At 38.3% G+C, this 18,970-nt stretch overlaps 1 pseudogene; it reads left to right on the top strand.

Annotated features, from left to right (window-relative positions):
- Positions 1–17,482: 17,482 nt before the first annotated feature.
- Positions 17,483–18,084, top strand: LOC111157290 (annotated as a pseudogene).
- The last annotated feature ends 886 nt before the right edge of the window (positions 18,085–18,970 follow it).

Below are 18,970 nucleotides of genomic sequence, written 5' to 3'. Positions count from 1 at the left end.
AGTTCAAATAATTTAATTTTTATAATTTTTAATATTGGAAACAAACATTCAGTTAAATGAACAATGTGAACATAACATAAAATATCATGGAATATAGCATTTGGAAATCCTGTATTTGGAAATCTTATCTACATTAAGGAGAAGTAAGAGAAATTTTAAATTGAATTAATTTAAAAATTTAATTTAAAAATTTAATTAAAAAAATTAAATCTTGCCAATAGAAAAAAGTAACTATGAAATTAAAATGGCAATTTTCAGAAATGTGAGATCTCAAAAAGTATTCACTTGTTATACCTTTTTCAGGAAGCCTCTATGGCATGTACTACACCAAAAAAGAAAATAAACCAAGCACGTGGAAAGCATAGGGATTAGAAAACAATGTATCCGGGGGTGCCTTGGTGGCTCAGTGGGTTAAAGCCTCTGCCTTCGGCTCAGGTCATGGTCCCAGGGTCCTGGGATCGAGCCCCATATCGGGCTCTCTGCTCAGCAGGGAACCTGCTTTCCTCTCTCTCTCTGCCTGCCTCTCTGCCTGCTTGTGATCTCTGTCTGTCAAATAAATAAATAGATAAATAAAACTTAAAAAAAAAAAAGAAAGAAAACAATGTATCTGGTATAGGAGAACACTGGGAGGAATTCCCAGGATAAGGATAAAAGAAGATCCCAGGATAAAGCCATGCAGCGGACCAAGACAGCCATCAGCTCATGGAGGATAGGGTAGGAGGATGGAGGATTCCAGGAGTGAGGACTCCAAAGAGTGGAGAATGTTTGTACATATGGATATATGTATAGAGATTTGGAGTGATAAATTGGTGATAGACACATAAAAAGGCAAATGGAAATTAAGTTAATTATTAACCAGGTAACATAAAATTATATAAGGTGGCTGGGTGGCTCAGTTGGTTAAGCATCAGCATTCAGCTCAGGTCATGATCCCAGAGTCCTGGGATCAAGTCCCACATCAGACTCCCCATTCAGTGGGGAGTCTGCTTCTTCCTCTCTCTCTGCCTCTCCCTCCTCATACTCCCCTTTCTCTTGCTCTCTCAAATAAATAAATAAAATCTTTTAAAAAGATATAAAATTATAAAAGAAAGGTAATCATAGTCTACCATATAGTTCAATTGCAAATATCATGGTTAAAATAATGTTAACACTGGAGGCACCTAGGTGGCTCAGTGGGTTAAAGCCTCTGCCTTCAGCTCAGGTCATGATCTCGGGGTCCTGGGATCGAGCCCCACGTTGGGCTCTCTGCTCAGCAGGGAGCCTGCCTTCCCATCTCTCTCTGCCTACTTGTGATCTCTGTCAAATAAATAAATAAAATCTTTATAAAAAAGTCAACACTGAATATTGATCTAGTAAGAAACAGTGATAAAACTAGATCCTTGGATTTGCTTCAAATAGTATGAGATTGTGGGGGAAGTAGGTGGTGAATGGATGAAGCATGACTAGCCATAGGTTAATGGTTGGTGGTGGGTCATGGGTACACCAGGGTTCATTTAGTAATATCCTTTTTGTGGATATGTTTGAAATTGTCCATAATAAAATGCTTTTTTAAATGATTTAACTATATTAGGAAGATAGTAGTGGGGGGCATAGATATAAGAGAACTGATCCTCATTTCCGTAATCAGAAGCCCATAGACAGTATCTAAAACTAAAAACTCACATAGTAGCTGAATATGCATGTTATTTAGAAATATGGGCATAAACAACCAGATACTATAGCTAAGACACAAAATCAAGTACATTGAGGAGAAGGAATCAAGGATAAGGAGAGTGATGCTTCTGTTTTCCATTTTTGGCCTTGTAAAGCAACTTGACTTTTAAAGCCATGTGTCTATAAATCTTTTAAACAGAATTAAATTATTGGAGTGCTTGGTCACTCAGTTGCTTTAGCATCTGACTTTGGCTCGGGTCACGATCTCAGGGTTCTGGGATTGAGCCCCACATCTCACCCCCTGCTCAGTGGAGAGTCTGCTTCTCTCTCTCCCTCTGACCCTCTCCCTGCTCACGCTCTCTCCCTCTCTCTCTAATAAAATCTTTAAAAAATTAAGTTATTAACATTCAAATAAAATAACTTTTTAAAAGAAAGAGAAAGAAAGCTGAGGAACTAGTCTGAAAAGGTTACACTTGCCATAAACCACTGGAGGATCTTCTCTGGACTGAATAACCAGGACTCCTTTAGGAGTAGAGCACAAGGATGAAATCAGGTATGAGCTAGACTCCATCTGCAGGTGAGTTTCCCAATGGCTACCCAAAGTGTCCCTTAAAGTTATCAACAAGAAAGGCAATTAAGTAATTACAAATATACCCTCAGTATGGCAATTACCTAATATCTCATACTGGTCAGCTACTTACAAGCTAAATTTCTAGCTCTGAAAAGATGAGATCCTCTAAATACTCCTGAGGTCTTCTTGATGCTTTTTCTCCTGACCAGAAGGAGATTCACAGCAAAGTTGTCATTCCTTCAACACATTTTTGGACTTTAGCCTATCTTTTTCCCTGTGGCCTCCATTGACAGATAATTTTGGTTTGAGGTGATATTAAATATATTTGATGATTAATTTGGCATACAACTTGATCAGTTACCAGGGACTCCAGCCCAACTGCAGAAGTGGGGGCATCTAGGCTGCCTGACAAACCAGGTATTAATCATTTGGTCACTGGACTATGGGGAGACCCTGAGGATTGCTGGGGTGGCCAGGGCAAGAGAATGCAGGAGGCTTTGCAGGAGGCTTTGCAGGAGGCTCAGGACATTAGCTAGCTATTTACCAACTTTTTACAAACATTTTTCATATTTAACAATCCTTCACCACACTAGTACAAACGAACCAGTATCAGCTCTATCTCAGGATTCTCAACACTTAGCAGTTGGGCCAAGATGGGAATGGCCTTATTTAGGGCAGGTCTGAATCACCTACAGTTCATAACTGCTTCAGACCAGCACCATGGATTTTAGCACTTTTATCGGAGCATAGCCTGGGAGATAAGGGCAATGAATACTCTTTGTGTATCACAGATGTTCACTAGTCTGCAGAGTGCCATAGTATCTTTTTGGTTTTCACTAGTTTGCTATTTTTCACCATTCTGCTTATCTCCTTAATGCCTACCTTCCACCTGTTACCAGAGGCATTTTTGGTTGTTCAGTGATGAATCCTCATTGTCTAGAATTGTTCCAGGCACGTAGGAGGCACTCAGTGAATGAATCACTGTGGCTTCTAGGTAACAGGAAAGCTATCTTGTGCAGAGAAAAGATGTGAAGGGAAATCTAGAGAGAGTTCCTGGAATTCTGATACTATTTTGAGGGAGGGCACTCCATGATGGAAATTGTAGCTAGATGATGGCACTCTGGGGGTTCCATTCTCTTCTCAAATGGCAAGACTGTGCAAATCCAAGAGAATCTTGATACTCTGGTGTGTTAAGAAAAGGGCAGTGGGTGATTAATGCATTCTCTTCAGTCCTATCTGCCAAAACAGTAGGTTCATTTGGAAAGAGAAAGGACATTGCTCTGTTCTTAGATAAGCCTGACTGCCTTCCTCCCACTCCCAACTGCTTCCTAAACCTTATGCAATCTGAATGAGAACCTGTCACTTAGGACCCTAACATGTACTCTTATTCCATCTTCCTAAAAGACACTTGTCTTTGGATGGATGACTTACTGATTCATGCATTGGTTTAATGACCTTATTCTGTTCTATGTCCATATCCAACTGTCTTAGGTTCTAAATTCCAGGAAATCACATCAAACAGTCATACAAAACACTAGATACAATTAGGCACTTCTTAAATTAAAAAAATAATAATGATGGTGTGGGACCCCAAAATCTGAAGCATAAACTCATAATAATGATTGTTTTGCAAACTGGGATTCTTAATCTGGGATTCATAAACATGGATGGGAAAATACATTTTATTTTAGTATCTCTAACTGAAACTTATTAATTTCTTAGTTATTAATATAGACAACAAGCCAGAAAAGCATCAGCTGTGCATATGAATTTATCTCCAATAGAAATCACAGATATGAGTGTCTGGGTAGTTCAGTTGGTTAAGTGTCTGCCTTTGGTTCAGGTCATGATCCTGGGGTCCTGGGATCGAGTCCCGTATCAGGTTCCCTGCTTAGTGCAGAGTCTACTTCTCCCTCTCCCTCTACCCCTCCCCAGTGCTCATGCTCTCTCCCTCGCACTCTCTCTCTCAAATAAATAAATAAAATCTTAAAGAAATCACAGATACTTTTATATTTTATTACAGTTGCTATAGATAGCTCAAAATAATGCTTACCCATCACTACTTCAAAATTACAATAGAAAAAAAAAAAAACAAAATATTCCAAGAACTGACAATGTACTTTGTGGTAAGGCTATGTGAAAACAAGGACTCTCAAATATCTCTGGTGCTTGATCAAGCAGCCCCAATTCAAGGAATTTACCCGAAAGATGTACCTTTATAAATATGAAAAACACAAAGAATTCTCCTTTGTAGCATTATTTGTAATAGCAAAATATTGGAAACAAACAAACAAAAATGCTTATCCATAGGATATCAGTTAGGAAACTCCAGTACATGCACACAGTAGAGTTCTGAGCAGCTTTTTTTTTTTTTTTTTTGAAGTAAGGTTTCTTTATACTGATATGGAATGATTTATGGGATATTTTGTTAAATGAAAAGCAAGGGGAAAATAATATAAATAAACTGCTAATTTCTAAGTAAGAAGGAAGGGGAAATAAGAGTGCGTTTGTGTGTGTACGTGCACGAGTGAGCACGCACACATTTGCTTGTTTTTGCAAAAAAATGCAGGCAAAAAAATAGCAGGAACTAGAAAAATGTTTTCCTATGGAGTGGAAGAGATTGAGATAGGAATGAGACTTCCTTGCGTATAGCTTATCACATAACTTTGACATTTATGCTATTTAAATATTTTTTAATAATTCCAAACGTAAAATTAAAACAATGGGATAGATATTGAAATCTGCTACCCAGATCCTCTGGTAAGGGCCGCCCTGCCCTGAGAAATGCAGACAGCTGCCAGACTGCCACTTGTCAGCTCCCTGAGGGCTTGCCTCAGCTGCAGATGAACCGCCTCAGGCAAAGTCACACCCTTCCTGGGCCAACCACATCCTGTGACTGAGCAAAGCAGGGGCAGAAAGGCCCAATGCTGGATAATATTCCAGAACTCCTGCCAGGTTGGCTGAAGCTTTGTTTGGCCTGTATCACAGTTTGTCTTCTCCCTTTTCCCAAACCCTGTTTCTCTTCTCTTGCAGATATTGATCTCCAATAAACACCTTGCACCCCAAACTCCAGCTCGGCATGTTTCTAAAGAACCCTGCCTGCCGGAGCTGCAGCCAAGAGCTGGATTACTCACAGCCTGGCTGGTAATAAGGACCCCTTCTCTGGTGGCAGGTGGAGCACAGTGGCCGCTGGCACAAGGTGATGGTCCAGTTGCTCACTGGGGGTGAGTTGGAAGGGTATACCAGTGGAGGGAAAGGCACTAATTGGTGCTCTGTAACTCCTGTCTGAGAAGTATACAGGAAATGACAGTATTGCCAAACTCCACTGATGCCTTGCAAAAAGACAGTGAGCCGCTGAGGGCCAGTTAGTAGACAATTATAAAGGCGTCTTGGGGTGCCTCGGTGTCTCAGTGGGTCAGGCATCGGACTCTTGGTTTCAGCTCATGTCATGATCTCATGGGTGGTAGGATCAAGCCTCACATGGGGCCCTGAGCTGAGTGTGGAGCCTGCTAGAGAGGTGCACACAGGTGTGAGGATTTTCATATCATATCTTAATCCCACCAGAGAGCCCCCACTATGTCCTCCATAGGAGTCTGCATGTTCCTGGCAGAGGGGTTGCGTTCCCACTGGAGTTACAGGGGCCTCATCAAACTCAGCACTTGTCCCTAGTCAGTCTAATGACCTCTGTGCATATTTACATTCTGCTGTATTGCTGACTTTTACCTTGATTTCAGTATTGTGATTTTTAGTGGTAAAATAACAGGAAAAATAATTTCATTTTGAGGACGACCAAGTAGACCAAATGATTTCGCCACTTAATATCCACCAGTCTTTGTCAGTGCCCACCTAAGTACTGGCACAACAGGCACGACTGTCAGTATATGTTAATTTCCAATCGCTAGCCACTGCACTGACCAGGAAGCAATAGTACTTCAGTAGCAATGAGTACATCTCGTTCCTAAATCTTGGTTTTTAAAATACCGAACTCCATGAAAAGAAAACAGGGCTCCTTAGGGAAATGGATTCCAGATCTGGGACAGGAAAAGTACAAGGCAAGCCTAGAATATATTTTCGTTACTAACAAAGCAAGAAAGTGCTCAAAAGCTCACAGGATCCCACTTAAAGGAGTTCCCACCAAAACTTGGGATTCTCTGGGCATCAAGTTAAATAATGATGTTAATGAATTATGACACATCAAATAAAAAGACAGTTATAAGTCCGTAAAGTTCTTTTTTAAAAAAGTAGGAGGGAGGAGAGAGAAGGGAAATCCCTTATCTACAAGAGAATACAAGCTAATAGATGCAGTAGAAATGATAAGAAAATCACCATTTGCAACCAATTGACACATAGGTGGAGATCATTCATGAATGCTACAACCTATAGGTAAAAAGTTACTAGAGAACAGGATATTCACTGAGTTTTCAAATGTCATACCACAGATTAATTATTCATTAAAAGGAGAAAACATAGAGTTTTATAATGGACAAATGTGGTGGACACTATTATAACCAAGAGATGAAACTTGGCCTCATAACAAATGCAACAGGTATTTTTTTGCCTCTATTTGTGATGTACTTAGAAAGATATGACAGTACCTAGGCTAGGCTCTTGCATAGCTTGCATAGATTCTTGTTGAAACTAAACCCAAGGAGGGACTCCTGAGTGGCTCAGTCTGTTAACCATCTGCCATCTTCTCAAGTCATGACCCCAGGGCTGTGGGATGGAGCCCTGCATCAGTCTCCTTGCTCAGCCGGGAGACTGCTTCTCCTTCTCCCTCTGTCTCTCAGCTTGTGTTCTCACTCTTGGTCAAACAAATAAATAAAATGTAAAAACCAAAACAAAACCAAAAAAACCCACAAGAAATAGTCAGATAAGTCCAGATTATGGGACAAACCACAATAAAACAAGCTTTCCAAAATGCCAGTCATTGAAAGCAAACTAAAAAGTCAGGGAGCTCTTCTATATTAAAGATGTTTGAAGAGTTATGACAACCAATGCAATATGTGACCCTTGATTGGACATTGGTTCAAAAACAAAAGCAAAAACAAAACAAAAAACAAGTAGAAGGCACATTTTGGGGACAACTGGAGAAAACTGAGTATTGGATAGCATACTAGATAAAAATATTATGTTAGTGTTATGCCTCTTAGGTATGATAATGGTATTGTGATTATGTAGCAGAATGTACTTATTCATAGGACTTACTGAAGTATTTAGGAATGAAGTATCCTGTGAGATAAAGGGCCATAATGTTAATGATGGGTAAATCAGGTTGCAAGATAAAGGAGTACTAATTTTACTATTCAACTTCTCTATAAGTTTGAATTTATTTAAAAATAGACCTTTTGGGGGGGGCACAACGTTTTCAAAAGTAATGTGGTATATTCAAACACACTGCAAAACTGATTTTTTTGCAAAACTGATTGTTACTGATACACAAAATAAAGTGGTTTTAAAAGACAAAAAAATTAGGAACAGCAGTGCATAATATAGACAAGGCTGCAAAACATATGATTGACACGGAGGAAAAGCTTATGACTGTCCCAGTGAATGCTGGGAAGATAAAGAGATAGACTTGGAGAAGCTGCATATGTGGTACAATAGAACTTTCCATAGCTAGAAGGAAAGTGTTGTGCAGAAATGATTTTATGAAGACTCTCCCCAAAACTTAAACCATCTTCTCAGGCAGAATGTGAAGTTTAGGGCAGGAGAATGGGGATAATGGAGGGAAGAGGGAAGGAAAAGATAGTGAAGAAGTTTTATGCTGTCATCACTGTTAGTATTTTCTGCTCTGCTACCGGTTCTTGTGATTGCAGGGAAATGATACACAGACACTTTCAAATATATAAACCTGCTGCACGTCCCTGGGAAGGAGCCCTGAACTGAGGTCACCTTGGGACTTCAGTTTGCCTCTTGGCTTTTCTCTAAGAAAGTCACAGTTCCAACCATAATGCCACCAGAAGATCTGGGATTATCCTTCTTTTGTAAAGTTGTAGCAAGTTCTTTCTCTCATGAACCCCAAAGATAAGCCCTGATGATGTGGGAAACAAAGCCAGAAGAAAAGTTATTAAATTTCCTTACTACCTAGAGCCCACTGACAAGTCCTTGAAACAGGCAGAGTGACATTCCTCTAGGGACTTGACTGTCTCCACCTTAATACTTTGCGAAGGGCAAAAGGCAATCCTAGCCTGACCCTCTTCCCCCCACCCCCAACCAGGGCCCTGTAAGTCTACTTTAACATATAAAAATTCCTTTGGAAACTTCCTTTATCTCTAAACCCTCCAAGATTCGTGCTGGCAATCATCCCCAAGCATATGCCCCATCAATATACATCTGAAGAGTCTCCTGACTAAGGTTTTACTACATCGTAATAAATGACCTTTTTCCCAACAACAGCAAGCCCCTCAAGGTCCTGGAAACCTTGCTTCCAAAATTCCTTAGAGACTTACACTATCCCTGACCCCCTCCCAACTTGCAAGTATATAATGGACCACTCCTCACAACCCCAGAGCAGCAGCTCTTTCTACCCAGGGGTCCTGTCCCCATGCTTTAATAAACCACCATTTTGCACCAAAGACGTCTTGAGAATTATTTCTTGGTCGTCAGCTTGGGACTTCACCCCACTGAACCTCACTTACATTCTAAAACTTCATCACTGAGATATGGGCAGTGCATGAACTGGATATTGGAGATAAATTATTGAAAAGCCAGCATTTCCTAAGCCCTTGTTAACTATAGAATAAAGTTTTGTAAACATGTAAAGCTTTCTCCAAACAGGAAAGAAAGTATGGAACATTTAGCATCTATAGTACTTTCTTCCTGTTGAATCAACATTTTCTCATTATCAACATCTCTTTCTCAGCAAACCATTGTGCAGTCAACAAGGTAAGCCTCTGTGTTAGCCTATTCTGGGGACAGCCATGGACTCCACTCTTTGTATTGTATGCTGAAGAGACAGACTCCTTTTTAAGAAAATGAAAAACTCACCCCAGCAACTATCTCATTTGTTTTCTGTGCTTTTCTTGGGAGAAATATTCTTACATATTTACACACTGGCTCTGTTAAGCCCAACTGTCTTCCTTCGGTGTTGTACGGAATAACTTTCCACACCAATGCAGAGAGAAAAGATCCATCAGCCAGGTCTTTGGGATACCCGTAGCAAATACCAATAGCTCAGCGTTCCTTGTTCTTGATAGTTTCCTCTCAAATCTGAGCTGGACCCTGTCTTGAGATACTTTTCCTAACATTCATATTTATAGGTGGGATGACAAAGGATGCCGGAGTTCTCCTCATTGAAATGAGAAAAGAGATCCACCGGTCTTTCATGCTCTGGGTTGCAGGGTTTTAACATCATATGCTCTTCCTCTTTTTCTTCTTTTGCTTTACTGTTTCTGCTTCCTCTCCTTTCACCTCTGGCATCTCATTGCTTATCAGAGCTGAGGCAAATGTTTTGCAAGGCAAATGTTTCCACATTGTATATTATAGTTCTCTATGTAATCGTTCTTGAAACACATGGTTCTAAGTGGAATTATAGTTTGCTGTGCTAGTGAAGGTATTAAAAATAAAACAAGAGGGATAAAAGTTGTATTTTTTTCTTTAACAAGAATAGGCCACCATTAGGCAGGAAGAGATTTTGAAAATAAGATCTCCACTTGTTCTCAGGACTGAAAAATTCATCACTTTTGTCTCACACTCATGTATCTTAATTACGGTTTTAACAAAATCTTTCAGGGCTGTCTAAAGAATGTCTGATTTAAATAATTTCAGTTCTATTCAGGAAAAAACATCCAGCTGAGCTGTTTCTTTTAATTCATTATTTTTCTCGCTGGAGCATAAATCAATACAGTAGAGTCGGAAACTCACAAGAGGAAGAGCAAAACCGTGGGATGGTTAGAGTTGGAAGGAGCCTTGCAGGTCATTCAGTGCAATCCTTATCTGGCTCATGTAACCCACATAGAATACCCTCAGCTAGGTCAAGAACTGGATTTAGATTCCCTCTACCAAAGATGGTACTAGAGCAGCTTGTTTTTCAGAAATCTTGAACAAACAACTGGGGATTCTCTTTTGAAAACAGTGCAACTCAGTGTGAGAAGAATCACCCAAGACAGTATTTACAAAAATGGTACTAGGAAGCCAAGTTGCATTTTTTAAACAAAGTAATTTTCTTGCGTGGTCGTCCTTATAGGCCTGCTGGAGCTCACAGAACAGCCCAAAAGTATTTTTATTAGATGAGCAGTGTAACTCTTATACATAAGAATGAACTATGCCTGGGGCGCCTGGATGGCTCAGTGGGTTGAGCCTCTGCCTTCAGCTCAGGTCTTGGTCTCAGGGTCCCTGCTCAGCAGGGAGCCTTCTTCCCCCTCTCTCTGTCTGCCTCTCTGCCTACTTGTGATCTCTCTCTCTGTCATTAAAAAAAAAAAAAAAAAAAAAGGAATGAACTATCCCTATGTCTACTTGTGCTTTTGTAGTATTTATTGAATTTTCTTCCCTTTTCAGGTGCCAAGAGGAGAGTTGGGTTAGTCTTACTCCTCAGCTCTTAGTGCATTGTGAGTATCTGTCCATATCCTTACTCATACTCTTCTCTTACCTTAGGTTCCCTTTCTAGTTAAAAACAAATACAAGGATAAATGTTCCTAACTATGCATTTATCATTGTTAAGTATGTGGTACTAGATGCAGTGTTATGCATTTGGTATAAATCCCCTTCTTTCCTTAACTTTTTCTTATTTTTGATACCTATCAAGTTGCTGTACATAAATGTAACCTCTATTTGGTGTGAATTAGTACAAGGTACGCATCATATTTTATACACCCATTCCTCCAGCCTCCAGCTCCCCCTGATCCCTGACAATGTCACTGTATCTTCCAAAATAGCTCATCAAGGACTGTAAAAAGATTTCTCTGGGATATATCAGGATAGGGTCAGTGGGTCTTAGTGGTCTAAGTGATCTAAATCTAACTATTTTGAGCATGCTCATAGTTTCCAGAATGGAACCCCCACCAGCAGTACACTATTACTTACCAAACTTTGGATTTGTTCATTTTTATAATTTAAGTAACATGAGAGATTAACATGACATTGTTAAAATTTCTACTTCTCTGGTTGCTAGTGAATTTGGGAATCTTTTAGTATGTATTGGGCTTTTTCTTCTGTGAATGCTTATTCGTGTCCTATGCCCATTTTTCAATTATATCCCCCTTTTTTAAAAGATTTTTTATTTATTTGACACACACACAGAGAGCACAAGTAGGGGGAGCAGCAGGCAGAGTGAGAGAGGGAAAAGCAGGCTCACCGCTGAGCAGGGAGTCCAAAGTGGGGCTCGATCCCAGGACCCTGGGATCATGACCTGAGCAGAAGGCAGATGCTTAACCAACAGAGCCACCTAGGTGCCCTTCTATCCCCCATTTCAGTTATACCTTCACTTTGTTTTTACATTCCTTTGTTTTGTTTTTGGTATTAATGATTCATTGGTTTTAAATAATGCAAATACTTTTCTTAGTCACCTGTCTACTAATACTACTTGTTGTGTCTTACCCTGAACTGTAAATGTTAATTTTTTTCTTTAATTTTAATGCAATCAACATCTATTTTTCACCTTACTGTTTGCCTTTAGGATCCTGTTTAGGAAGATTGTCTGCAACCGTATACCACAAATATATTCTCCTATATTTTCTTCCATCAGTGCTATTGCTTACTTATAGTCTATTATTTATAGGGATAAGGTAAGGATACAGTTGTATATTTCTTTATCTACTAAACTAATTATTCTAATACCCCTGATAATAAGTGCTTTCACTTTTCCATTGTTTTGGGGTATGAATTTCACATATCAATTTACACACACACACACACACACACACACACACACACACACACACACAATCTGTTCTGTTTCACTGGCTTATTTGTTCCTGCTCTGCCTCATACTGTTTTTACTAGTAAAGTTTAATTTAGTCTTAATAGCTAGTAAGACATGCCCCTGTGCTTTCCTCTTGTTTATTTAAATTGATTTAGGTATTTAGGCTCCTAGCATCAATATGAAATTTATGAGTTTGTCCAGTTACCTATATTTGAATTTAATTTATTGGGAGGGATGGCACTGAATATTTATATATTCACTAAAATTCATATGGCTAAACTGAATTATGAGCATAGCTATCTCTTCACTTACTCAGATCATTTATATCCTTAAATTTTTTATTCATAAAGGTTCATACATCCTTTACTTAATTCCTAGTTCTTGCTGGTTTTGTTAATGGTATCCTATTTTCTGTTACAGTTCTAGCTGAAATTGGTTACTGAAGGTATAGAATAGCATTTACACACTGTAAAAAAAAAAAAAAAGAAATCTACATCACTAATTTTTATAGTAGGTTCCTGTTTGTAAAACACTTTAAAACCACTGTGTGTGCGGTGCCTGGGTGGCTCAGTCTATTCGGCTGCCTTCGGCTCAGGTCATGATCCCAGGGTCCTGGGTTCGAGTTCCACATCAGGCTCCCTGCTCAGCAGAGACCCTGCTTCTCCCTCTCCCTCTGCCTGCTGCTCTGCCTACTTGTGCTCTCTATCTCTCTGTCAAATAAATAAAAACTTTAAACAAAACAAAACACTGTGTGTGGGGGTGCCTGGTGACTTGGTTGAGCCTCTGACTCTTGGTTTCTGCTCAGGTCATGATCTCACAGTTGTGGGATGGAGCCCTGTGTAGGGCTCTGAGCTGAGTGTGGAGCCTGCTTTTCTCCTCCTTCAGATCCTCTCCCCTCCCATTTGTGTGCTTCCCCCCCCACCCCACCCCCAGTCTCTCAAATAAATAAATAAATAAATAAATAAAGTCTTAAAAAAAATACAACCACATCACTGTGTGTCTGTTCCATGGGAAATTCCATACCCAATTCTATTCTTCATGTCTACACTGTTCGGGGTCACCACTCTAGCTTTCTTTTTCTGAATATTAAAAACATGCTCTTCAAAGACACTAAAATCTTGTATAACCTCCATATTTACATACTTTTAAAGTTTTTCTTTCATTCAAATTCTTCTCAAATCTGATTCCTTTCTTAACACAAAAGAGAAGGGACTTTCAAGGCATTTTTGGACCTGAGAGCACATAACCTGATTTCAGTATCAACCAATATTTGTGTCTGCTGCTAGGGACACAATTAGCTTATATAATCCGAGATGAGTCATGTTATAATTGTTTTTTTTTTTTATAAGAATTACCATTATAGCTTGGAGGAAGTAGCAGTGAGCTGCTTGTAACAGCTGTGTGAATGGGGAATAATTCAGTTACATGTTATTGAAGTGGGAATTTGTGGAAAAGAAAATATGATTATAGTTTAACAAAAGTGTGTATATTGGAGAATTATATCCTTGGCATAAAGTAATAGGTAAATAAATTACAATATTTTGTCCTAATGAAAATGCTGACACTTTGATTTGTGACCTTGACATTATTAAGGAGGTATCATAAAAATTGCTATTGAGTATTATACTTATTGCTGAGAAATTTTAGCAGTTTTAGAACAGTAATTCAAAGGCAGGATGTCCAACATTTAAACTTGATTGGAACAGAGAAAAATTTTAGCCCCAGAATAATAACATTGAGTATATGTACATTAACTGAAATATATTTTTCCTATGCCATTTAAGTGAAGAGGTTGGGCATCTTTTGCTGTTGCTCACCTTTCTGGTCAGTCAGAATTTGAATTCTTATAAAAAGAAATCATAGAAAACTTATGTCAAATTTAGGAGATTTATAATTTTAGTTTGCGTATTTACTCACCAAAAATGAGTCAGTTTCTGTTTTGGGGCTTTTGTTTGTTTGTTCCTTTTGTTATTTAGATTCCATATATGAGTGAAATCATATGGTATTTGTCTTTCTCGGTCAGATTTATTTCACTTAGCATAGTACCCTCTAGCTCCAACTGTATTGTTGCAAGATTTGATTCTTTTTTATGGCTGAGTAAGATATGTATATATACATACATATATATATATATATGTATGTATATATACATACACACATATTATATATATTTATTATATATACTACTCAAATATATATTATATATATTTGTATGTGTCTGTATATATACATATATACACGTTATATGTAATGTATAATATATTTGTGTGTGTATATATATACACACACACACATATATCCCATATTTCACAGTTTCTGTATCCACTCATCTATTTGATTAACATTTGGGTTGCTTACATATTTTAGCTATTATAAATTACATAAATTAGCTATTATAAGTAATGCTGCCATAGTTGTTCCACAGTTCTTGGATGTTTTGTTCTATTTGCCTGTTTTTACTCTTTTTTCTCTTTGCATTTCAATTTGCGAAGTTTGTATTTACATATCTTTAAGCTCACTGATTCTTTCTTTGGTTACCTGTACTTTACAGATGAACCATGAAAGGCATTCTTCATTTCTGAATTTTGGATTTCTTGAGTTTCCTTTTGATTCTTTCTTAGACTTCACACTCTCTCTTTATAGACCCACATTTTCTTTAATGTGGTCTACTGTTTCCATTAGACCCCTTGAGATGTTAATCACAGTTATTTAAAATTTCATAGCTGATAATTCCAGCTTCTGTATCAGCTCTGTGTTGATAAGCTGTGTGCAACTTGGAGAATGATTTCAAGTCTGCCCCATGTCTTGCTTTGGCTGCTTCTCAGTAGTTGCAGCCTAGCATATGTACACATCTTTCTGACCCCAGAGATGTGTATGATCTCAAGAAGGCTTTCTTGACTGCCTCTTTCCCTGGTTCTTTCCATTAAACTCCTGGCTGCTATCCAATTGTGTATGAGAACAATAATAGCCTTTTCTTAATTGTTCTCCACCAAGATCTTAGTTATGTTATGTTACGTTATGTTATGTTATGTTATGTTATGTTATGTTATGTTATGTTATTTTCAATAACATTCTTAAGCATAGAGTCCTCCACTCTATGTTCCAAATAAAGGCAGGCCTTTTAGGCATTGCTGGAGCCCTTTATCCTTGTGGCTGCCTTTCCTCCTGGATAGAACCCATGTGCCACTATACTAGATCTCTGGCAGGAAACTGCTTGTCCTTCACCCACTGCCAGTGGCTACTCACTGGGGTCAGGGCAGACCGTGGTCTTCTCAGCTTGCTTCTCCCAGCCTGGAACCTCCTCCCTTCCAGCTAGGTGGGGATGGGGATGGAACCTTAGTGTTTTCAGCTTGCCATACCTAAGGGTAGGGTTTTTGTCTTGAGGAGAAGCTGTATATAAGAAGAGAGACCCCATCTGCTACTACTTCAGTAATAGAGCTCCTGTAACATGGACCTGAAGAAGATGAAACACCACCTGCCTACCCTTCTTGTTGTCATCATAGCCTCAGACTGGAAGCTGGGGGGAGAGGAATCTCATTCTTGGTTGCAAACTCCAACCAAGAGGTAGAACTTCCATAATGTGGAACTGAGGGAGTATGTAAAGGAGTGGATCATAGTTCAGATGTCCCAGCTGCTCACTGTTCTTACACATGATTTACCATAACTTCTTGAAAGAATATTTACTCATTTGGTCTGTGTCCTTAGTACAATTTCCAGACTTTGAATGATTGACTTTTGTAATTTTCACCAATTAAAACATTGTTTGGCTGAAGAGAGGGTATGCTCAGCTCCTTACTTCATCACTTTATCATTCTGAAAATCCCGCCCCAGGCACACACTTACTTGTGGCAAACTGGAATCTGGAATCTGGAAGAGCCACAATAAAATCTTAGTTTTCACTACCTGGCAAGAAAGAAAAATTATTCCCCATTTCTCCTCCAGATGGACGACCCCTAGGAGCATTTCTTTCTTTCTTTTTTTCTTTTTTTTTTTTTTTTTTTTTTCAAGTTTTTATTTAAATTCCAGTCAGGTAACATACTGTGTCCTATTAGTTTCAGGTGTAGAATTTAGTGATTCAACAATTACATACAACACTGGTGTTCATTACCAGTGCCCTCCTTAATCCCCATCACTTATTTCACTCATCCCCCAACGGACCTTCCCTCTCGTAACCATCAGTTTGTTCACTATAGGTAAGAGTCTGTTCCTTGGTTTTCCTCTCTTCTTTTCCTCCATGTTCATTTGTTTTGTTTCTTAAATTCCACATAAGTGTGAAATCATATGGTATTTGTGTTTCTCTGCTTGACTTATTTCACTTAGCTTAATACTCTTTAGCTGCATCCACATCATTGTAAATGGCAAGATTTCATTATTTTTTATGGCTGAGTAATATTCCATTACATATATTACATATACATATCACATCTTCTTTATCCATTCAACAGTCAATGGACATTTGGGTTTTATCCATATTTTGGTTATTGTAGATAATGCTGCTATAAACCCCAGTGGTCAAGGCACATTTCTTACAGCAACTGATCAGGGCTAGCCAACTTTTGTAACATCTTCATTTCCATCCCTGCTTTTCTTCTCCTTTATTTCCAGACCCAGAATTTGCTCTTAAGCCTCTGCCTTTGGTTCTGCTTTCTGAGGAGCCCAGTATAAAACATATGCCATGTTTCTCTCTCTTTTTCTAATTTTGCTCCATGCTTTATATAATATAAATAACTTATAATTGGGGTTAACCACTGCATTATATTATTCTAAGTTTAATATTGAAAGCTAGCATAAAACTTATTCCTTGGCTTTAGCTTATTGTGAAAATGAAAAAAGGGGCGCCTAGGTGGCTCAGTGGGTTAAAGCCTCTGCCTTCGGCTCAGGTCATGATCTCAGGGTCCTGGGATCGAGCCCCGCATCAGGCTCTCTGCTCAGCAGGGAGCCTGCTTCCCTCTCTCTCTGCCTGCCTCTCTGCCTACTTGTGATCTCTCTCTCTCTGTCAAATAAATAAAATCTTTTAAAAAAATGAAAAAAAAATTATATTAGACTATACGACTTTAATCTTAATGTCTTTACTTTTTAATACTTCTTTATGGTTTATTTTTCAGTGGTGTTACCCCTCAATATGCATTTGAACACATTCATTTGAATTAAAAAATGTAAGACTTATTTCTTTAACAGAAAGTCAATCTGATTTGGCTAACTTGGGGTAACAATGAAACATAACCTTCTAATCAGGTTCAAAGCGGGCATTTTCTATAAGTAAGTTTAACCTGCAGCTCTAAGATTTTGATGAAACATTTATTATTTTTTTTAAAGATTTTATTAAAATCTTTGTGATTTTAGAACACTAGAACAGGTGGCTTCAAGTGAAAAAAATACAGGGTTAATGCTTCCCCAAGATGGTGGCCGCTAAGGATAGCCGTGGCTCAGGAGAAGTGGCAGCAGGGAACCGAAAGCAGCTCCACCTAGGGATTCCTGAGGCCATGTTTGTGGAAGATGTGGATTCCTTCATGAAACAGCCTGAGAATGAGACTGCAGAAGCAGTACTAAAGAAGCTGGATGAACAGTACCAGAAGTATAAGTTTATGGAACTCAAACTTGCTCAAAAGAAAAGGAGGCTGAAAGGTCACATTCCTGAAATTAAGCAGACTTTGAAATTCTAAAATACATGTAGGAAAAAAAAAGAGCCCACCAGTTCACTGGAGACCAGATTCTTACTGGTGGATAACTTGTATTGCAAACCTTCTGTTCCTCCTACTCATAAAATGTGTCTGTGGTTGGGGGTTAATGTAATGCTTGAATGTGATATTGTGGTATTGATGAAGCTCAGGCATTGTTGGGAAAGAATTTATTGACTACCACGAAGAATCTTGATTCTCTTGAGGAAGACCTTGACTTTCTTCAAGATCAATTAACTACCACAGAAGTCAGGATGGCCGGGGTTTATAATTGGGATATGAAAAGAAGAAACAAAGAAGATTCTACCAAGAACAAAGCATAATGCTGGCAATTAAAAAATGTTCAGTTTTCCAAACGTTATTTTAAATAACCCAAAGGTTATCCCTAAAGGTTGATATCACTTTGATTTTTTTAACAGCAAGAATGGTAATTAGAACTTTAAAAAAGATAAACATCATTTTATTATAAAAACAAAATTAGTTTCAAATATTTTATAAAATTAGCAGATTTTATTTTTTTTTATTTCCAACAAAGTAAATGCTACTTTCATCATCTTTTTTGGTTTGTCATTTAAAAAGTCTTAGCTGAAATGGCTGAGGTATGCTATGGATGCTGAATTCTAGACACTTTTCTTTACTGGCTCACGTTACTCTCATTTGATGTGGTTAAACCAGAGTAGAGGTAGGAAAAACAGTTAGTTTAAATATTTCCAAACTTGCTTTTTTTAGTATATGTGGGGACTTACAGCTCTCTGTTGCTGTTATTTGTCTTATATAACTGGATTTTCATGAATGACTGCTTAGCCAATAACTATTAAAATATTCTGTACATTTCAAGAAATGGTAATTTGCCTTCCTAAACAGTAAGAGAACCATTGAGACAATGCTTTTTCTTACCCCATTGAAGGGCACAGTGTCTTTGCAATGATGACATAAGGGAGATTTTGGCCAAAATGAAATAACAACATTCTTTAGCTACTCAGTTGGCTATGGCAATTTTGTATATCTTAACAGTTTTCCAAAGCATCTGAACAAGAATATTAACAACAAATACAAATCTGCGGTGGTTGAAAAGATTTGTGAGCTTTTTTTCTTCATGATAAAACCTTATAGGAAGAATAGAAAAATCCCTGTGGAAAGCTGTTGGTACAGTGGCTAGCACTGGGTGATACAGAGTTTGATAAAAACACAAATGTATTATTCCATCTC

This window comes from Enhydra lutris, unplaced genomic scaffold (assembly GCF_002288905.1).
Source record: "Enhydra lutris kenyoni isolate GAN:26980312 unplaced genomic scaffold, ASM228890v2 scaffoldscaffold3, whole genome shotgun sequence".
NCBI classification, from domain to species: domain Eukaryota; kingdom Metazoa; phylum Chordata; class Mammalia; order Carnivora; family Mustelidae; genus Enhydra; species Enhydra lutris.
The sequence above is the reverse complement of the archived record's forward strand: the minus strand, read 5'-3'. Positions and strand labels throughout refer to the sequence as shown.